The sequence below is a fragment of the Pristiophorus japonicus genome, chromosome 1, assembly GCF_044704955.1.
Source record: "Pristiophorus japonicus isolate sPriJap1 chromosome 1, sPriJap1.hap1, whole genome shotgun sequence".
NCBI classification, from domain to species: Eukaryota; Metazoa; Chordata; class Chondrichthyes; family Pristiophoridae; genus Pristiophorus; species Pristiophorus japonicus.
In genome coordinates this window covers 347,732,599-347,755,462 of record NC_091977.1, presented here as the reverse complement: position 1 = coordinate 347,755,462, position 22,864 = coordinate 347,732,599, and the positions used below count along the sequence as shown (strand labels likewise).

The 22,864-nt window shown below is 45.4% G+C and overlaps 1 protein-coding gene across 4 annotated transcripts in view; it reads left to right on the top strand.

Annotated features, from left to right (window-relative positions):
• Positions 1 to 22,864, top strand: part of LOC139273396 (ras-related protein Ral-A) — a 75,078-nt gene that overhangs the window by 16,930 nt on the left and 35,284 nt on the right. Inside the window, exon 1 of one of the 4 annotated variants that reach the window (XM_070890292.1) lies at positions 16,443 to 16,463. The exons of the other annotated variants lie outside the window; for them this stretch is intronic. The gene's annotated coding sequence lies outside the window, so the exon portion shown is untranslated. Of the gene's footprint in view, positions 1 to 16,442; positions 16,464 to 22,864 lie in introns of those variants that run through there. 4 annotated transcript variants of the gene reach the window in all.

Below are 22,864 nucleotides of genomic sequence, written 5' to 3'. Positions count from 1 at the left end.
GGCCGGTGCGGGAGTCCACTCGGCCAGGGATGGGGTGCAGTGAGATCGGGCGTCCCTTCGGCCTGGGATAGGGGCTGCGAGCAACGGATCCTGCTCACAGCCCACAGGATGCGCTGAGAGAGCAGGAGCATGCGCGCAGCTCTGAGTATGCGTGCAGGTACCAGCATGGCAGTGCTTTGTGCGCTGGCCTGTTGCTCCGCCTCCACGTCACGCCAGGACTCCGAAGATGGGGCCAGGATGGGGCCCCTTTTTTCTGGCGCCCTTTCCAGCGTGCAAAGTCGGCACGCTTCAGGTCAGTGTGCCGAAAAAAGGGGTTGGGCTATGTTGGGCCCTGTGAGTGGTGACCTGACTATTTTTTATTTTTTTGGGCTGGATTTAACCTTTGGTCAGATGCTTTTATACTGTGATAGTCCTGACCGCTCTTAATGCATGAATCTCATGCAGCTGACTGTAACACCAAAGATAAACTTGCTGAGACTTGTGAATGGGGAGACGTAGTTTAAAAACCGCTCGTAGTTATTGTAAGCATCAAATTGTGTTTTTTTTTTCCAAACCAATTTTACATGATCCAAAGATTATCAAGGTAAAATGCAGCAATTTGCTAAGTATGGGAATGCAGTAGACTGGTGTGGTGCACACATTCATTTTTAAATAATGAAGTCCAGGATCAGTCCTGTAGTGAAGGATACCAGCAAACTTTAAAAGGTGAGGTGAATCAGGAATTAGTGATTTAAATTACAGGTTTTGCTTTCAAAATCCTGATAACTGTTGGGTAAAATGATCAAAGTAAGGAGTTCCACAGTTTTGCAGCCTCGGGAATGAATGACTGACTGAGGTTGGGAGACAATGAATTCTGATTTTCAAGACAGTTACATGTAGGCTGAGATATTTCAGAGCTTTCCCAGAAGCAGGAAGACTGCGTTCAGGAGAACACAGATGTGGGCGTATCAATGAGAATTGACAGCTTTTTGATCAAAATGAAAAACTTTTCTGTGTATGCTGTCCAGTGCAATGATAGAACAGCTTCTCCACATATGAGCTTCATTTGTTGAGGGGTGGGAAAGTGTGGCAGTAAGAGGAAAACTAGCTTCTGGAAGTCAGCTTCAGCAATGACTGTAGGAGGAGGCCCATTGGAGTTCAGAGCAGATAGACTGGGCTCAAGTTTCGGCCTGAGTTGCTCCTAACTTTTTTGGAGTAACTAGTTTGGAATGGAGCATCTAGAAATTGCAATTCTCGGCATTTAGTTTGCTCCAGTTCTAGTGAGTTAGAATAGTTTCATTTTAGAACAGTTTTTTTTTTCAAAAGGATGCGTGTCCAGCCATTTACGCCTGTTTTGCAAGTTTAGGCAGCGAAAACATACTCCAAACTAACTAACTTAGACTGGAGTAAGTATAGATTTTTGTACACTCAGAAAAACTTTGCCTACACTTAGAAATCAGGCGTAGGGAATGAGATGGGGAGCTTGGGGGGGGAGTTTACAAACATTAAACACTTCACTTTTACAAATAAAGAGCCAATAATAAAAGATCAATAAATTAATCCAAAAAAAAATTTAAAAATCAAACAATTAAAATCAAACAAAAAATAAATAAATAAATCAACAATCAATAAAAAATTAAGTTTCTACTCGCCTACTACAGCACTGGGAGCCCTCCAACAGCGTGCTGGGACGGGGCTCTCCCAGGAGATGCTGGTCAGACATGCTCCGCTGCCACCCAGGACATCGGGCGGGCCCCACCACTGGTAATGGCGCCACTTCGGGCGGGGCCCACACCCGGCAGATGATGGCCACTGCCGAGGACTTTGGGCGGGGCCCACCCCCAGCGAGATGCCGGGCGAGCCCCGTCGCCGACAAGGTAAGAGGTGTCAGGCCACTCGGTCCGGGATAGGGGCGACGTCCCTTCGGCCTGGGATAGGGTCGTCATCCGGAGACAGGACGCGCTGGGAGGGCCAGCAGCTACTGCGTATGCGCGCAGCTTCCACTGCGCACGCGCGCAGCTGCCGACACTGTTTTTGGTGCAGGGCTGTAGCTCCGCCCCTAGCATTTCCTGCTGCACCATGCCGAGCTGGAAACAGGCCTACAGATATCAGAATCGCGAGGTAAGTATTCGGTGCAATTTCTGTTCTACAAATTAGGCGGATCTCTCTGATGTGCGCCATTCTAGCGGGGGTCCGAAACTTGAGCCCTAAGAATGTTGATACATAGAAACATAGAAAATAGATGCAGGAGTAGGCCATTCGGCCCTTCAAGCCTGCACCGCCATTCAATGAGTTCATAGCTGAACATGCAACTTTAGTACCCCATTCCTGCTTTCTCGCCATACCCCTTGATCCCCCTAGTAGTAAGGACTACATCTAACGCCTTTTAAAATATATTTAGTGACTTGGCCTCAACAACTTCCTGTGGTAGAAAATTCCACAGGTTCACCACTCTCTGGGTGAAGAAGTTTCTCCTCATCTCTGTCCTAAATGGCTTACCCCTTATCCTTAGACTGTGACCCCTGGTTCTGGACTTCCCCAACATTGGGAACATTCTTCCTGTATCTCATTCTTCTGAACTCTAGTGAATATAAGCCCAGTTGATCCAGTCTTTCTTGATATGTCAGTCCCGCCATCCCGGGAATCAGTCTGGTGAATCTTCGCTGCACTTCCTCAATAGCAAGAACGTCCTTCCTCAAGTTAGGAGACCAAAACTGTACACAATACTCCAGGTGTGGCCTCACCAAGGCCCTGTACAACTAGTAACGCCTCCCTGCCCCTGTACTCAAATCCCCTCGCTATGAAGGCCAACATGCCATTTGCTTTTTTAACCACCTGCTGTACCTGCATGCCAACCTTCAATGACTGATGTACCATGACACCCAGGTCTCGTTGCACCTCCCCTTTTCCTAATCTGTCACCATTCAGATAATAGTCTGTCTCTGTTTTTACCACCAAAGTGGATAACCTCACATTTATCCACATTATACTTCATCTGCCATGCATTTGCCCACTCACCTAACTTATCCAAGTCACTATGCAGCCTCATAGTATCCTCCTCGCAGCTCACACTGCCACCCAACTTAGTGTCATCTGCAAATTTGGAGATACTACATTTAATTCCCTCGTCTAAATCATTAATGTACAATGTAAACAGCTGGGGCCCCAGCACAGAACCTTGTGGTACCCCACTAGTCACTGCCTGCCACTCTGACAAGTACCCATTTACTCCTACTCTTTGCTTCCTGTCTGCCAACCAGTTTTCAATCCACGTCAGCACACTACCTCTCCCCCCACAATCCCATGAGCTTTAACTTTGCACATTAATCTCTTGTGTGGAACCTTGTCGAAAGCCTTCTGAAAGTCCAAATAGACCACATCAACTTGTTCTCCCTTGTCCACTCTACTGGAAACATCCTTAAAAGAATTCCAGAAGATTTGTCCAGCATGATTTCCCTTTCACAAATCCATGCTGACTTGGACCTATCATGTCACCTTTTTCCAAATGTGCTGCTATGACATCCTTAATAATTGATTCCATCAATTTCCCCATTACTGATGTAAGGCTGACCGGTCTATAATTTCCTGTTTTCTCTCTCTTTTTTTTTAAAAAGTGGGGTTACATTAGCTACCCTCCATTCCATAGGAACTGATCCAGAGTCTATAGAACGTTGGAAAATGACTCTCGATGCATCTGCTATTTCCAAGGCCACCTCCTTAAGTACTCTGGGATGCAGTCCATCAGGCCCTGGGGATTTATCGGCCTTCAATCCCATCAGTTTCCCCAACACAATTTCCCGACTAATAAGGATTTCCCTCAGTTCCTCCTTCTTACGAGACCCTCTGACCCCTTTTATATCTGGAAGGTTGTTTGTGTCCTCCTTAGTGAATACCGAACCAAAGTACTTGTTCAGTTGGTCTGCCATTTCTTTCTTCCCCGTTATGACTTCCCCTAATTCTGACTGCAGGGGACCTACGTTTGTCTTTACTCACCTTTTTCTCTTTATATATCTATAGAAGCTTTTGCAGTCTATTTTAATGTTCCCTGCAAGCTTCTTCTCATACTCCATTTTCCCTGCCCTAATCAAACCCTTTGTCCTCCTCTGCTGAGTTCTAAATTTCTCCCACTCCCTGGGTTCACTGCTGTTTCTGGCCAATTTGTATGCCACTTCCTTGGCTTTAATACTATCCCTGATTTCCCTTGATAGCCACGGATGAGCCACCTTCCCTTTTTTATTTTTACACCAGAAGGAAATGTACAATTATTGTAGTTCATCCATGCGGTGTCTCAATGTCTGCCATTGCTCATCCACTGTCAACCCCTTAAGTATCATTTGCCAATCTATCCTAGCCAATTCACGCCTCATACCTTCAAAATTACCCTTCTTTAAGTTCTGGACCATGGTCTCTGAATTAACTGTTTCCTTCTCCATCCTAATGTAGAATTCCACCATATTATGGTCACTCTTCCCCAAAGGGCCTTGCACAACGAGATTGCTAATCAATCCTCTCTCATTACACAACACCCAGTCTAAGATGGCCTCCCCCCTAGTTGGTTCCTCGACATATTGGTCTAGAAAACCATTCCTTATGCACTCCAGAAAATCCTCCTCCACTGTATTGTTTCCAGTTTGGTTAGCCCAATCTATGTGCATATTAAAGTCACCCATGATAACTGCTGCACCTTTATTGCATGCACCCCTAATTTCCTGTTTGATGTCCACCCCAACATCACTACTGTTTGTTGGTCTGTACACAACTCCCACTAGCGTTTTCTGCCCCTTGGTATTCCGTAGCTCCACCCATACCGATTCCACATCATCCAAGCTAATGTCTTTCCTTACAGTTGCATTAATTTCTTCTTTAACCAGCAACGCCACCCCGCCTCCTTTTCCTTTCTGTCTATCCTTCCTAAATGTTGAATAACCTTGGATGTTGAGTTCCCAGCCTTGTTCACCCTGGAGCCATGTCTCCGTGATGCCAACCACATGAAGGACTAAGTAGTGCCATAGGTGAAAACTGGTGATAGGACTTGTAAGGCACACGTTTTCCATGCTACAACTAATGATGCAATTAAATGCTATCAAATTGGTTTCCTGTAGTTGTGCTGTGGTAGAACAGTGGTTAGTAGCTCTCCTGAATTGTTGTAAAATTTTCATTGTCTTCCTTGGTGAATGTTTTGCATATTCTTATTGAGCTAGCTAGAACAAGATATATATATTTTTTTCTGTCTCCTCTTCTCAAAAAACCTATATTTGACAAATTATTTTAGAACAAGTGTTCACATTGACCCATGGCGATGAGTTAAGGCATAAGGCAAGCATTTATTGCCATTCATAATCATCATCGGCGGTCCCTCTGAACCGAGGAGGACTTGCTTCCACTCCCAAAGTGAATTCTTTGATGGCTGAACAGTCCAATACGAGAGCCACAGATCCTGTTACAGGTGGAAAGGGGTGGGTAGGGCTAGTTTGCCACGCGTTCCTTCCGCTGCCTGGCCTCTTGCTCCTTACGTTGAGACTTGAAGAGCTCAATCCCCTCCCTGATGGACTTTCTCCACCTCAGGTGGACTGCGGCCAGGGTCTCCCAGGTGTCAGTGGTAATGTCGCACTTTACCAGGGAGGCTTTGAGGGTGTCGTTATAACGTTTCTGCTGTCTTCGTTTACCATGAAGGAGCTCCGCATAAAGCATTTGCTTAGGGAGTCTTGTATCTGGCTTGCAAACTATGTGGCCTGCCCAGCGAAGCTGATCGAGTGTGGTCAGTGCTTCAATACTGTGGATGTTAGCTTGGTCGAGGACGCTGATGTTGGTGCGCCTGTCCTCCCAGGAGATTTGCAGGATCTTGCGGAGACATCGTTGGTGATATATCTCCAGCGACTTGAGGTGCCTTCTGTACATTGTCCATGCCTCAGACCCATACAGGAGGGCGGGTATTACTACAGCCCTGTAGACCATGAGTTTGGTGGTAGATTTGAGGGCCTGGTCTTCGAACACACTTTTCCCGCAGGTGGCCGAAGGCTGCGCTGGCGCACTGGAGGTGATGCTGAATCTCCGCATCAATGTCTGCCTTTAAGAGGCTCCCGAGATATGGGAAAGGTCCACTTGTCCAGGGCCGTGCCGTGGATCTTGATGATTGGAGGACAGTGCTGTGCGGCGATGACAGGGTGGTGAAGGACCTTTGTCTTACGGATGTTAAGCGTAAGGCCCATGCTTTCATATGCCTCAGTGAATACATTGACTATATCCTGGAGTTCAGCCTCAATGTGCACAGATGCAGACATTGTCTGCATACTGCAGCTCAATGACTGGTTGAGGTGATCTTGGACCTGGCCTGGAGGTGGCATAGGTTAAACAGCTTCCCACTGATTCTGTAGTTTAATTCCACTCCAGTGGGGAGCTTATTGATTGTGAGGTGGAGCATGGTGACCCCGGTCCAGATGTGGATTGGATCCCGGAATTACATTGTGGATTTCGTCCCCTACGGGGCACAACAGACATGATCTTTGCAGCGCGCCAGTTGTAGGAAAAATGCAGGGAGCCGCGCCAACCCTTATACATGGCCTTTTCGATCTTACAAAGGCCTTTGACACTGTCAACCGTGAGGGTCTACGGAGCGTCCTCCTCTGTTTTGGATGCCCCTAAAAGTTTGTCAACATCCTTCGCCTGCTTCACAATGACATGCAAGCCGTGATCCTTACCAACGGATCCATTACAGACCCAATCCATGTCCGGACCAGGGTCAAACAGGGCTGCCCATCCATAATTGCTGTTGAGAAGGTGGTGAGCCACCATTGCAGTCCATGAAGGTACTTGCTCAGTGCAGATGGGTAGGGAGTTCCAGGATTTTCACCCAGCAACGATGAAGGAACAACGATATATTTCCAAGTCAGGATGCTGTGTAACTTGGAGGGGAACTTAGATGCTGATTATCCCATGTACCTATTGTCAACATCCCCAGCGTCGAAGCACTGACCACACTCAACTAGCTCCGTTGGGCGGGCCACGTCATCCGCAAGCCTGACACACAACTTCCTAAGCAAGCGCTCTACTCTGAACTCCTACACGGCAAGCGAGCCCCAGGTGGGCAGAGGAAATATTTCAGGGACGACCTCAAAGCCTCCTTGATAAAGTGCAACATCCCCACCAGCACCTGGGAATCCCTGACCCAAAATGGAGGAAGAGCATCTAGGAAAGTGCTGAGCACCTCTAGTCATGTCACCGAGAGCATGCAGAAATCAAGCGCAGACAGCAGAAGGAGCATGTGGCAAACTAGACTCCCTACACACCCTTTCCTTCAACCACTGTCTGCCCCACCTGTTAGAGACTGTAATTCCCACATTGGACTGTACAGTCACCTGAGAACTCACTTTTAGAGTGAGATTTTTGAGGGATTGCCTATGATTGCCTTTGTCCTGAGGTTGCATTTTTGGAAGGTGCTGTTGAAGGCTTGGTAAGTTGCTGCAGTGTATCTTGTAGATGATGTGCACTGTAGCAACGGTGTACTGGTGGTGGAGGGAGTGAATGTTTAAAGTGGTGGATGGGATGTCAATCAAGCAGGCTGCATTGTCGCAGATGGTGTCAAGCTTCTTGTATTGGAGCTGCACTCATTCAAGCAAGCGGAGGGTATTCCATCACACTCCTGATTTGTGCTTTGAAGATGGTGCAAAGGCTTTGGGGAGTTAGGAGGTGAGACTCGCCACAAAATACCCAGCCTCTGACCAATTCTTGTAGCCACAGTTTTTGTGGCTGTTCCAATTAAGTTTCTGGTCACTGGTGGAGGAATTCGGCGATGGTAATGGCGTTGAATGTCAAGGGGAGGTAGTTAAACTCTCGTTGGAGATCATTTCCTGGCACTTGCGTGGCACGAATGTTACTTGTCACTTATCAGCCCAAGCCTGAATGTTCGCCAGGTCTTGATGCATGTGGGCATGGACTGCTTCATTATCTGAAGTTGCTAATAGCATGAACACTGCAATCATCGGCAAACATCCCCACTTGTGGAGAGAAGGTCATTGATGAAGCAGCTGAAGATGGTTGGGCCAAGGATACCGCCATGAGTAACTCCTGCAGCAATGTCCTGGGGCTGAGATGATTGGTTTCCATTGACCACAACCATCTTCCTTTGTGCTAGGTATGACTCCAGCCAGTGGAGATTCTTCCCCTAATTCCCATTGACTTCAATTTTACTAGGGCTCCTTGATGCCACACTCGGTCGAATGCTACCTTGATGTCGAGAGCAGTCACACTCATCTCACCTCGAATTCAACTCGTCCATGTTTGGACCAAGGTTGTAATGAGGTCTGAAGCAGTGGTCCTGGCAGAACCCAAACTGAGCATCGGTGAGCAGGTTATTGGTGAGTAAGTGCCACTTGGAGGAAATGTCGATGACCCCTTCCATCACTGCTAACAATCGATAGTAGACTGATGGGGTAATAATTGGCCAGATTGGATTTGTCCTGCCTTTTGCAGATGGGACATACCTGGGCAATTTTCCCTGTTTGGAACAGTTTGGTCAGAGGCGTGGCTTGTTCTGGCGCACAAGTCTTTAGCACTACAGTAGGATGTGGTCAGGCCCCATAGCTTTTGCTGTATCCAGTGTACTCAGCCGTTTCTTTTTTATCGACGTGGAGTGAATTGAATTTGTTGAAGACTGGCTTCTGTGATTGTGAGGACCTCAGGATATGGCTGAAATGGATCTTCCACTCTGCATTCCTGGCTGAAGATGGTTGCAAATGTTTCAGCCTGGTCTTTTGCTCTCGTGTGCTGGGCTCCATTATCATTGAGGATGGGGATGTTAATGGAACCGCCTCCTTGGTAGTTTAATTGTTCACCACCATTCACGACTGTGGCAGTACTGCAGAGCTTTGATCTGATCTGTTGGTTGCGTGATTGCTAAGCTCTGTCTGTAGTATGCTGCCTAAGCTGTTTAGCATGCATTTAGTCCTGTGTTGTAGCTTAACCAAGCACCTCATTTTTAGGTGCTTCTGGTGCACTCTTTTACATTCCTCACTGAACCAGGGTTGATTGCCTGGCTTGATAATGGTAGAGTGATGGATATACCGGGCCATGAGGTTAGATTGTGGTGGAATACAATTCTGCTGTTGATGGCCCACAGCACCTCGGATGCCCAGTTTTGAGCTGCTAGATCTGTTCTGAATCTTATCGTATTTAGCACGGGGGTGGTGTCGCACATGATGGAAGGTGTCCTGTGTAAAGTCGAGACTTTTTCTCTGAGGATTGTGCAGTGATCACTCTTACCAATGCTGTCATACATAGATGCATCTGCGACAGGTAGATTGGCAAGGATGAGGTCAAGTAGGTTTTTCCCCTCGTATTGGTTCTCCCACCCCCACCCCCACCTGCTTCAGGCCCAGACTGGCAGCTATGTCCTTCAGGTCTTGGTCATTAATGATTATACTGAGCCACTCTTGGTGTTGGACATTGAAGCCCCTCAGAGTACATTCTGTGCCCTTGGTGGTGCTTCCATGTGGTGTTCAACATGGAGTACTGAATCATCAGCTGAGGGAAGGCAGTAGGAGGTTTCCTTGCCCATGTTTAGCCTGATGCCATGAGATTTCATGTCATCCAGGGTCTAATGTTGAGGACTCGCGGGACCACTCCCTACCCGACTCTACCACTGTGCTGCCACCTCTGGTGAATCTGGCCTGCAGCTGGGACAGGACATACCCAGGGATGTCAGAGGAGTCTGGAACATTGAAAGGTGTGATTGTGTGGCTGTTGCTCTCCTTGGCATAAGTCCCCAGATGTTAGTGAGGAGGACTTTGCAGGGTTGACTGGGCTGGGTGTGCCTTTGCCATGTCTGGTGCCTAGGTTGATGCCAGATGGTCCGTTGGGTTTATTCTTGTAGTTTTTCGCAGCAGTTTGGTGAGTGGCTTGCTAAGAATGGGCCGTTAAGAGTCAACCACATTGCTGTGGGTCTGGAATCTCACAGACCTGGTAAGGACTGCAGGTTTCATTCCCTAAAAGTGAACCAGATTACAGTCCAGTAGTTTCATGGTCACCATTACGGAGATTTATTTAATTAACTAAATTTAAATTTCCCCAGCTGCCATGGGATTTAAATTTGTTTCTCTGGATCATTAGTCCAGGCCCCTGGATTACTAGTCCAGTAACAGAACCACTATGCTACCTTTGGGCCCAAGTTTCCACACGCGCCTAAAACGGCGCAGTCCCGACCTGGACGCCCGTTTTTCGCGCCACAAAGTGCGCCTAAAAAAAATCCTCGGTATTCTCCACCTACTTGCAGGTCCTCTGGCCCTCGGCGCAGCCAGCACGAGCTGTGGGGGGGGCGGAGCCAGGTCCCTGCGCTGAAAACAGTGCCGGGACCTCTGCACATGCGCGCTACAGTGGACACACAAGTGCAGTAGTTCCAGGGGCCGAACTGTGTGGGAGGGGCCTGAAGCACGCAGCCCCTAGCCCTGGCTGAATGGCCTCACTGGGGTTGTGTGAATAAGGCTCCTCCCACGGCCAGCTCCTGCTTCCCCCCCCCCCCGGACCAGACCCAACACTCGCTCCCCACCCCCCCCCCCCCCCCCCAACCCCTGCCTCTGGACCAGACCCGACACCCGCTCCCCATCGCCTCCGGACCAGACCCGACACCCCCCCCCCCCCGACTGGACCCAATCCGACCCGCGCTCCTGTTCCCGCTCCCCGACTGGACCTGGACCCGGCCCGACCCGCGCTCCTGTTCCCGCTCCCCGCCCCCCCGACTGGACCCAACCCGACCAAATCAGGCGCAAATCATGTGGAAACTTGGGCCCATACTGTGCCGTGTCTTCATGATATCATTGAGGGAGGAAAACCCTTCTAAGTTCATAAGTGACAATTTACTTCTGCTTAGTCAAGTTGCATAGTTCCAAGTCCACAATGTTATCTCTCTTTTTATTGGGACGGTCCCTTTGACCATAACCAGTAAATGGTTGTTACTGCAGGAATTAGCTTGCATGGCTTGTACCTTTTTATGAGATGAGCTTAAAGGAAGATCTTTGTAGTCTGAAGGATCACAACCTTGCTTAGTACTCACTAGAAAGTGCTTTAGCCTACATAGAATTTAAACTGATAAAATGCAGTTCAAGTTTTGTGGTAGTTATCAGTTTTCTAAAGTTTGATTTGTCCAGTTCTTTTCCATCTCCACCCCAGCCCTAATGTCTAAAAGTTGGCCCTGATGGCGACTGGGAGGACAAAAAACTTGAATACCACAGTACAGCCTAGCCAAAGATACCCAGTTTTTAAAAATTTTTTTCCCATGTGAGCAAGGCTGCATTTATTACCCCAAGTTGCTCTGAAGGTGATAGTAGGCTGCCATCTTGAATTGCTGCAGACCTTATGATATATAGGTAATTCCAGGATTTTGCCAATGAAGGAACAGCAGTATACATCCAAGTCAGATGGTGTTTAACTGGAGATGATCCCATGGCATTGCTGCTCTTGTCTGTCTGAATGGTATAGTTCATGAGGCTGGAAGGTGCTCAAACTAAGCTTGGTGAGTTGCTACAGTCCATTCTGTACATATTGCAGCCACAGTACACTAGTGGAGAGGATGGATATTTGTTAAGGGGCACTAATCAAGCAGATTGTTTTGTCTTGGATAGTGTGGAGCTGCTTAATGTTGTGGATGCATTTGTCCAAGCAACTGGTGAGTATTCTATCTAATGTGACTTGAGTCTCATTGATGGAGTGCCTTTTGAGGGGCCAGAAGGTGAGCCACTTGATGCAGAGTTACCCAGCCTCTGTCCTGTTATAACCAGGAAGTTGATATGGCTAGTTGAATTCAGCTTCTGGTCAAAGGTGACCCTGTAGACTGTTAATGGCAAGGTATGTTGAAGATCACGGGTTGTGCCAATAATTCGGGTAGAGCGAGTGATATTTAAAACCATTGTCAACACATTTGGCTGTTAAATGGCCTCTTTTTTTTTTTAAGATGGTGGTAACGTGAACTTGAGCACTGAAAATCAGCTAACATATGATTCTGTCTTGGACAGAGTACATTTTTGTCTCTGCTGATGTGCCTGTTGGAACAGCTATGATTATGCTTGTAATATGCTTTTGTGCTGGCAGAAGCTAGCATGACTAGTGAATTTAAAAAAAACTGTTATTGATTGATTTCCTTGAAACAGACTTAAGTGCCAGTCAGGCTCAGCTGGAGAATCAGCTGTTTACACCCAGTTGTACTGTATCAATTGTAGGTGCAGCTGATGCAGGCACTCCAGTTTCCATTGCCTTAAAGGCAGAATTTCAAGACTTAATTAGTTGTTAAAATGTTGCAGAAAATTCACAATTTTTTAAAAAATAAGGCATGCTACTGTGGGCAAAATAATGCTCATTGTGATAGGTTATAAAAATATCACATGTCACTACTAAATCATATCTCAATATTTGTATTTGAAGTTCTACATTGAAGGAACATGGTTTGAGGTGGATACCAGCAACAACTTACATTTAATATAGCACTTTCAATATAGCAAGACGTTCCAAGGTGCTACACAGGAGCATAAACAGACAAAACTTCTCCAAGCAAACGGAGACATTAGGACAGCTGACTAAAAGCTTGGCCAGAGGTAGGATTTTAAGGAGCATCTTGAAGTGAGAGGTGGGAAGGTTGAGAGGAAATTCCGGACCGTGGGACCTAGATCGCTAAAGGCACGGCTGCCAATAGTGGGGCGAAGGAAGTGCACAAGAGTCCAGAATTGGAGGAGTGCAGAGTTCTTTATAGAGTTATAAGACTGGAGGAGATTTGAGAGGGAAGGGTGAGGCATAGAAGCGATGGTGGTCTGGGAGCCAGTCAGCGAGCACGGGTGATAAGTGAATGGGACGGTGTGCTAGTATGTGTTTCAGAATTTTGGATGTTGATGGCGGGTGGAAGATGGGAGGCTGGCTAGGGGGAGCGTTGGAATAGTCTACTCTGAAGGTAACAATAGCATGGATGATGGGCTATGGCAGGAGTAGAGACAGGTGGCTATCTTGTTGGTGGGGAGGATATACGGTTGAAAGGTCAGCTTGGGATCAAATAGGACGCCAAGGTTGCGAACAGTCTAGTTTAGCCTATGACAGCTGCCAGAGATGGTAATGGAATCGGTAGCTAGGGAACAGCCAAAAATAGTGGTGCGGTTTTCCCAATGTTTTTAATTGGAAATTTTCGCTCGTCTGACGAGGCAGTGGAGGGGTGTTGGTGAGGTAAAGCTGAGTTTCGTCAGTGTACATATGGAACCTGACTGTTTGTGCATAATGTCAGCGAGTGCCAGCATATAGATGAGAAATAAGAGGGGACCAAGGATAGATCCTTGGATGATTTCAAAGGTAACTGGGCATGAAGAGTAGCCATTGCAGGTGATTACCATTTTCTAATCCCTCATCAACATCCTGGGGGTCACCATTGATCAGAAACTTAACTAGACTAACCACATAAATACTGTGGCTACAAGAGCAAGCCGGAAGCTGGGTATTCTCCCGTGAGTGACTCCCCAAAGACTTTCCACCATCTACAAGGCACAAGTCAGGAGTATGATCGCAAACACTCCACTTTCCTGGATGAGTGGAGCTCCAACAATACTAGAGCTCGACACCATCCACGGCAAAGCAGCCTGGTTTATTGGCACCCCATCTACCACCTTAAACATTCACTCTCTCCACCACTGGCACACTGGCTACAGTGTCCCATCTACAAGATGCACTGCAGCAACTTGCCAAGGCTTCTTTGACAGCACCTCCCAAAGTTTCTCCTGAATTTCCCTATTGGATTTATTAGTGACTTACTTATATTTAAGGCCTCTAGTTTTGATTTGAATTCCCTCCCTAACAGCACTATGGGAGTACCTTCACCACACTGACTGCAGCAGCTCACCACCACCTTCTCTAGGGCAATTAGGGATGGATAATAAATGCTGGCCTTGCCACATCCCATAATAAATTAAATTCTCTGGCTGCGACTAGAGGAGAGAAATCTATAGCTTGAAGTGTGTTGCTTGGATTCTGGAGTTTCTGGTTGACGAAGAATAACTGGAGCAGCTTGTTTTAATGACTCCATTCCTATTGTGCTTTTAATGTAATAAACATCTCCAAGCTGTTTCATGGAGGCAGGAAATGACACTCCGCGATAAGAAAAGTATTAAAGGTGGTGTTGGTAAAAGTATAATTTAAGGAGACTTTTGAAGATGAGGGGGATAGCAAAGTGGAGGGATTTCGGAGAGTAATGCTTCAATATCTGAATACTCTGTCCTGATGATGAAATAGAGGGAGGCCAGAATTGGGACATGTGTTGACATGCAGGGTTCGAGGAAGATGCAGAAATAAGGTAGGGCAAGGCTCTGGAGGCATATGTAAATGATGCGCACTTTTCATTTGTTGCATTGAAGATGGGGAAACTTGTAGAGCAAGATTAATCAGTTTTTCTGAGCAAGTGAAACAGCGCAGAATTTTTAGGGATAAGAATTCTATTAGTCCCAACAAGCCTAGCCTTTTTTGGAAAAATGGGCTCACTATCTCGTAAATGAGCACAATTCTTTTTCACCATATCCCTCAATCCCTTCTGTGCAGAAATGCATCTAATTTTCTTTTGAACCCATTGCTGTGTGCTTCAGTGCTCTTTCCGAGTTACTTATTACCCAAAATGACAATGCTTTGTGTATGCCTTTGTACATGGGGTCAGAACTAAGAACTCGGCTGCACTTGGAGACTACGCAAGTGAAACTAGAAGCGTCAAGCACCAAATATTTATTACCAGTAAGGTTTGTGTATGAAAAGTATTGAAAACATTAAATGACAGATATGCATGAATACACAAACTTGCCGTTAAAATGTGGCAAATAGATTTAAGCAGCTTTTCAAAATGTTGGCTTAATTTGTGGTTCTTAATAAATACGTAGACAATGTGAAATCGCTGTACAGTTTTGGTACAGGAGAGAATCATAGAATGGTTACAGCACAGAAGGAGCCCGTGCTAGCGCTCCAACAGCACTTCAGCAAGTCTCATTCCCCTGCCCTTTTCCCACAGCCCTGCAAATTATTTTCCTTCAAGTACTTAACCAATTCCCTTTTGAAACCCATGATTGAGTCTGCCTTCACCACCCTTTCAGGCCTTCCCGATCCTGGCCCCACCTGGAGTACTGCGTGCAGTTTTGGTCTCTGTATTTAAGGAAGAATATACTTGCATTGGAGGCTGTTCAGCGAAGGTTCACTAGGTTGATTCCGGAGATGAGGGGGTTGACTTATGAGGAAAGGTTGAGTAGGTTGGGCCTATACTCATTGGAATTCATTAGAATGAGAGGTGATCTTATCGAAATGTATAGGATTGAGGGGGCTTGACAAGGTGGATGTTTCCACTGATGGGGGAGACTAAAACTAGAGGGCATGATCTTAGAATAAGGGGCTGCCCATTTAAAATAGAGATGAGGAGAAATTTCTTCTGAGGGTTGTTAATCTGGAATTTGCTGCCTCAGCTATGGAAGCTGGGACATTGAAATAAATTTAAGACAGAAATACAGTTTCTTAAATAAGGGGTTATGGGGAGTGGGCAGGGAAGTGGAGCTGAGTCCATGATCAGATCAACCATGATCTTATTAAATGGCGGAGCAGGCTCGAGGGGCCATATGGCCTACTCCTGCTCCTATTATGTTCTTAGAATGAGAGGGCTCGACAAATTGGATGCAGAGGATATTTCCACTCGTAGAGGAAATGTAAACTAGGGGGCATAGTCTCAGAATAAGAGTCCGCCCATTTAAAACGGAGATGAGGAGGAATTTCTTCTGAGGATTGTAAATCTGTGGAATTCTCTGCCCCAGAGCTGTGGAGGCTGGGTCATTGAATACATTTAAGGTGGAGATACAGATTTTTGAGCGATTTTAAGGGAATAAAGGGCAGGGAAGTGGAACTGAGTTCATGATCAGATCAGCCATGATATTAAATGGCAGAGCAGGTTCGAGGGGTCAAATGGCCTACTTGTGCTCCTATTTCTTGTGTTCTTGTAATCACTCACTGGAAACCGGTTGTTGAGATTGAAGATACGATGCACTGAGGCTCAAATTTAAAAATTCCTTGTGACCTTCATTTAAAGATTTGTTTACCCCTGCTTTCCTAATAGCAACACGGGTATATACTGTACTAGGAGATTGCCTGCTTTTTTTTCCTCCCTTTATAATCCTGGTTTTGGAAGACCATTTCTGCTCCCACTGATTGCTGTTCAGTTATTGTCTGACCTATATCAGGGCTCAATTATTCTTGGATCATTTTTTTTTATGTTGGGCTTCGAATTACATAATCATACTAGTCTTTCTGGGCTTCCAGAATTTTGTTACTTGAAGCAGAAGATAATGAGATGGTCCTCCGAGAACTGTCTTGGTTGTGCCGGGGGAGCCGCGCTGCAGGAACTCTTGGTCCTCTTGCTGGTCCCCGGCAGAGAAACTCTGCAGCGAGCTGGACCACTCGGGCCAGCGCTCGGGACCCGGCAACAAGCCATCGTCTGCGGGCGGGTAAGTGGAGCTGAGTCCACGGCCAGATCAGCCATGATCTTGTTGAGTGGTGGAGCAGGCTCGAGGGGCTAGATGGCCTACTCCTGTTCCTAATTCTTATGTTGTGTTTCCCACAGTATGGTTGGAAAAGGCACTGGCTTCCCCATTCTTGGATGTATTGTGAACGATGGCTTGGGACAAAACTCCAGGTCACCTAGCACAGTTGGTTTTAGGGGTTAGTGTTGGGTTTTGGTGGGTTAGCAAGGTTTGTGGTTGAAGATTATCTACTGGCCTATTATGGTATCAAATTCTACATCTTTCCTAGAGTAAGGAAACCAGAAATGAACACAATTCTCCATACACCTTAGTCTAAGAAACCCTGGACAAAATTCCATCCTGTAAGCCATTTATAAAAAAAAAATAATTTATAAACCGCAGTCCCAGCATCGCCACCTTCCCCTATAGGACTCCACAGTCAAGCAATTGTATGACTCACTTACCAACCTTTGCTGTCTACCTCCTTAGCCACATACCAATCCACCTTAAAATACTTTTGCTGTCTATCCTATGGGTATGGAGCTTGTGAATTGGTCTGCTACATGTCAAATGTCTTCCTGTTAAATCTAGCTAGATAGTATCTACTACTTCATCCATGTGATGCCTGCTGATCTCTAATCAGATCCTGCCCCTTCAAATCATCCTTTATACTGTCCCTCATCAAAATCTCAAGCACACTTCCTGAATTCAAGGTAAGGCTCACAGATCTGCAATTTGAAGATTCATCCCTTGTTTTTTTGTTAAATAGAGGGGTTATATAATCCACTGGGATGTTACCAATTCCAATGAGCTTTGAGATTATTTTGGAGACTTGCAACCTTGTTGGCTTACTCCATCAATATCCTTGGATGGAAATGTGGAGGCTGGAACCTTGTTTACCCTAAGCTTTTAATATTTTTAATATGCCTTCCCTTGTGATATTAAGGGTTTGCAATGTGTGTACTCGGGCGCCTCTTTCTCCATTTTCAATGATAGTCACAAAATAATTTAGTAATTCTACCACCTCCTGCCACCACAGTTAACGGTCCAAACCACTCTTGCTCCTAATGTACTTAAAGAATGCTTTGGTTTTTTAAATATTTTATGCTCTTCAGTTTCATCCATTTCAGTTTTGCTCTTGTTTAGTCCTCCACTAGTTGCTTGGATAAACTGCCTTGACGTGTAAAATATTTAAAAATGCTCCCATTCTTCCCTTTCATTAATTCTTCCCATTTTATTCCTTTCATGCATTTCATCACTTCTTCAAAGTCTGCTCTTAATCGATTTTAATTATCTATTCTGTGCTAGATTTGATAGTTGTGATTACTAAAACCAAATGTTCCCTTCAACATGGTTTATTACTCCCTCGTTGGGAGGAAATCATAGATACATAAATACATAGAAAATAGCTGCAGGAGGCGGCCATTCGGCCCTTCGAGCCTGCACCGCCATTCAATGAGTTCATGGCTGAACATGCAACTTCAGTACCCCATTCCTGCTTTCTTGCCCATACCCCTTGATCCCCTTAGTAGTAAGGACTACATCTAACTCCTTTTTGAATATATTTAGTGAATTGGTCTCAACAACTTTCTGTGGTAGAGAATTCCACAGGTTCACCACTCTCTAGGTGAAGAAGTTTCTCCTCATCTCGGTCCTAAATGGCTTACCCCTTATCCTTAGACTGTGACTCCTGGTTCTGGACTTCCCCAACATTGGGAACATTCTTCCTGCATATAACCTGTCTAAACCCGTCAGAATTTTAAACGTTTCTATGAGATCCCCCCTCATTCTTCTGAACTCCAGTGAATACAAGCCCAGTTGATCCAGTCTTTCTTGATATGTCAGTCCCGCCATCCCGGGAATCAGTCTGGTGAACCTTCGCTGCACTCCCTCAATAGCAAGAATGTCCTTCCTCAAGTTAGGAGACCAAAACTGTACACAATACTCCAGGTGTGGCCTCACCAAGGCCTTGTACAACTGTAGTAACACCTCCCTGCTCCTATACTCAAATCCCCTCGCTATGAAGGCCAACATGCCATTTGCTTTCTTAACCGCCTGTTTTGCCGCCTTCCTTGTAGGTTTTCTCATCTGTTTTAAGAAAAGATTTTTGAAATACTTCAGTGAACTACCTTATGCATAAATATTGTCGTCAAATCCGTCCCCATCTGTCAGACATTAAAATTCTCCATGATTATAACTTAGTGACCTCTAACAGCAACCAGTCCATTTTCTATTTCTTTTGTGATGGCCTGTACATTCCTACCCCTCATATTTTCCCCTTATTGTCTTCTAGGTCAACCCCAATTCCAGTTGCTTCCTCTCAGCAATATGTAAACCTTGCCAGGTGAACAGTGCCACTCACCTCCTTTCTCTTTCCCCCCACCTCTTGTTCCTTCCTGAAACACATGACCTGCAGTTTGTTTCCTGCTCTTCCTCTTCCTCTAGCCAGATTTCAGTATCTCTTGATATCTATTGACTCCCTATTTGTCATCTCTTCTAATCCATCCATTTCATTTATTATGCTTCTGATACCCTCATAAATACACCTTGGTTTATTGTTTTCCTTGCTGTAGCTACTCCTTTATTATAATTGGTCCACACTATTGCCCCTTTCTCCATTTCTCATTTAATTCCTTCCACCTGTCTAAAGATTAATGTGCTGCCTCAGTTTAGTTGAAGGTTATCCAGGAGGTACTAACCTTTCTCCCTTCACCATAAGTTGTCCCAATGCTAAGAATTTGAACCCCTCCCTCCTGTGCCATGTTAAGCTAAGCACTTACCACTAACGTGTCTATCTACAGTAGGTACAGTGTATTTGAGATTACTATCCTGTAAATCCTTTTCTCCAATTCTTTCCCAAGTTCCTGACATGCCCTTTATTGATCCTCCATTCTTACACCTATGTCCTTGGTTCTCACATAAACCACAACTTCTGGGTTCTATTTGGTCAAGTCCTAAACGCTGGCATTTGTGAAGCAACTCATCATTCAGGACTCCCAGTCTTGTATTAATCCTTCTTACTATGGAGTCCCCTATAACTGGAACTTCTGTGTTGGCTATTTCATTGAAGGTTGAACTTTTACATGTACAACTTGGTGAATGATGGATTATTATTATAGAAATGCTGTATTACTTAATGCTTTCCTTTTTCGCTGCCTGCCTCTCTTTCCTCCACTTGGCCACTCCTTCCCCTCCAGCATAAAATCTGAGGTCACAATCTAACTTCCATTAATCACTGTTTGGTTTAAAGTTTATAGCAAAGTTGGAAGATCGTAAGAGCCCGCCAGCATTGTTTTCTGGTTTGATGTGGGGAGTACACATGCCATTTTTAGTATAGTACTGCTAATAAAATCTATAAACAATATTTATACTAATGTGCACATGGCTGGGAGGTAATATTCAGGATTGCCAATGTTACATAAGAACATAAATAGGAGCAGGAGTAAGCCATTTGGCCCTTCGTGCCTGCTCTGCCATTTAATAAGATCATGGCTGATTTGATCTTGGGCTCAGCTCTACTTCCCGGCCCGCTCCCCATAACCCTTCGCATCCTTATCGTTCAAAAATCGGGCTACCTCCACCTTAAATATATTCAATGACCCAGCCTCCACAGCGCTCTGGGGCAGAGATTTCCACAGATTTACGACCCTCAGAAGAAATTCCTCATCTCAGTTCTAAATGGGCGACCCCTTATTCTTAAATTATGCCCTAGTTCGAGATTATCCCACGAGTGGAAACATCCTCTCTGCATCTACCTTGTTGAATGCACACGCACACATGCTTTTGGCTACTATTCCTGTGCTGAAAATCTTTTGGATGGCTCTAGTGCCATACATTCACTCTGCTTCTGCAAACTTATTTTAACCTGCCCTAGGGTTATCAATCCTGCTGCTGTTTGCTGCATTGTTTCTAGGTGACTGCCTCACGAAATCTGTCGTCTTATATTTTCCTCGTGTGTAGTGTTGCTAGTTGGTCCTCCTAGCTTGGGGATTGTTTGTTTATCAAGTAGATGCCCATATCATGTGTGTCATACACACAGCTTGGTATCCACAACAGCCATCTCCATTCACATGAGAACGTGTTTGGTTTTAAAATTAGAATGCATCTTCTATAGACAAACTCATCCTAGCTCTCCAATCGAACTCTCTTTAAATAAGCAGTCTCTTTGTTGGCTTTCTTCCGTTTGTATGTTCTATATGGTCCCCACCCATCCTGCCTTGGAGGAATTTATGGATGTTTCAAGGGTGTCTATGGTCACTGTGTACGCAATCCCTTGGTTACGGAAGGCAAGTTTGATACTGAAGGTCTTGCATATCTAGGATCTGGGGGACTAGATCAGTGAAAATCAAGGCACTGTCGTGGAGGAACAGTAAGCCCTAGGTCCAGAACATTGTCTCTTTAGTGTGGAAGATTTGGATTTGTGTATAAAAGCTCGAGGGCAATGTTTCATAGACATGGGGGGGAGTGCTCTTTTTCAGGTTTAGGAACGATCCCCTCTAGGATGAAGGAGATTGGTCTGTTCCTCTTTAGGCTTGGTGCAGATACTGAAGGTTCTGGATATTATCTCTCTCTCTCTCTCTCTCTCTCTCTCTCTCTCTCTCTCTCCTTCCTTCCCCCGCGGCCCCCCCCCCCCCCCCACACACACACAATAGTAGAGCAGTATGTCGGTGCATTGAGTTTGTCTTACTATTACGTTTCATCATTATTCTTTCTTTGGAAGTGGTTAGAATGTGGTTGAGGTGAATAGTATAGATGCATTTAAGGGGTAGCTGGATAAGTACATGAGAAAGGAATGGAAAAATATGTTAATGGGATGAAGCTTGTGTGGAGCATAAACACCGGTTGGGCCGAACAACCTGTTTGTGCTGTAAAATTCAGTAATCATTGAGGATGTGCATTTTTAGCTCCTTCGTGACACATTCTGCCTGGTTGTTTTACATTGGAGCTCAAGGGTTTTATCTGATGGTCTTGGTGGGCATTCATTGGTAGATTTTTGAATCTTCTTGTTAGGTGTGGGGAACAAATGCTGATCTGTGACTAGCAGCGCACTTAGTTTGTCTCCGATTCCATGCTGACTCTTTGGGATGGCCTATGCCACAGGTTCCAAGGGTGGTACAGGTGCAAAGTCCCTAATCCGGAACCCCAAAAACAGAAATTGTCCTCCAAAATGGATATTTTGCACATAGCTGATGGAGTTCTCCGGAATCCGGAATTATTGTCCGAAAACCAGACATTTTTGAGGCAAAATCCGGCAAGGATTCAGTCGAGGATTCCGGATTTCAGACTTGATTTTGTCTGAAATCAGGAAAAGCCCCAAAACAGACTCTGTCCCGAGGATTGCAAAGTGCTGCAGTACAGTGGGACCTGGGGGTACTTGTGCATGAAACACAAAAGGTTAGTATGCAGGTACAGCAAGTGATCAGGAAGGCCAATGGAATCTTGGTCTTTATTGCAAAGGGGATGGAGTATAAAAGCAGGGAAGTCTTGCTACAGTTGTACAGGGTATTGGTGAGGCCACACCTGGAATACTGCATGCAGTTTTGGTTTCCATATTTACGAAAGGATATACTTGCTTTGGAGGCAGTTCAGTGAAGGTTCACTCGGTTGATTCCAGAGATGAGGGGGTTGACTTATGAGGAAAGGTTGAGTAGGTTGGGCCTCTACTCATTGGAATTCAGAAGAATGAGAGGTGATCTTATCGAAACGTATAAGATTATGAGGGGGCTTGACAAGGTGGATGCAGAGAGGATGTTTCCACCGAAAGGGGAGACCAGAACAAGAGGACATAATCTTAGAATAAGGCCGCCCATTTAAAACTGAGATGAGGAGAAATTTATTCTCCGAGGCTTGTAAATCTGTGGCATTGTCTATTTCTGTCTTTAAATGTATTCAGTTTCTTAAATGATAAGGGAATAAGGGATTATGGGGAGCGGGCAGAGAAGTGAACCTGAGTCCATGATCGGATCAGCCATGATCGTATTAAATGGCGGAGCAGGTGCAAGGGGCCGTATGGCCGCCTCCTGCTCCTATTTCTTATGTTCTTATCTGTGTGGTTGAGGTCATGATGTGGGACCTTTTACACCCACCTGAACAGGCTGACTGTTAGTTCTTATCCAAAAGATAATGCCTCCAACCATATAGGAGAGCCATGGAGTGCAAGAAGATTGGCTTATTTATAATAAATTGGAATTCTTTTGTTGATGCAAGTCATGGAAACAATTATTGAAAAATGTAGTAGCTTTTGGATGGGTGAATAGGTGTGCAAATTCTTGAGGCAGATTGAAAAGAAATCTTTGGAGATAGAAATGCAAATTCAAAGTGTCAAAGATGCTAAATTGTGAGTTGAAATCAGTTACTTTTGTGTTGCTGTATTTTCTGAAAGCATT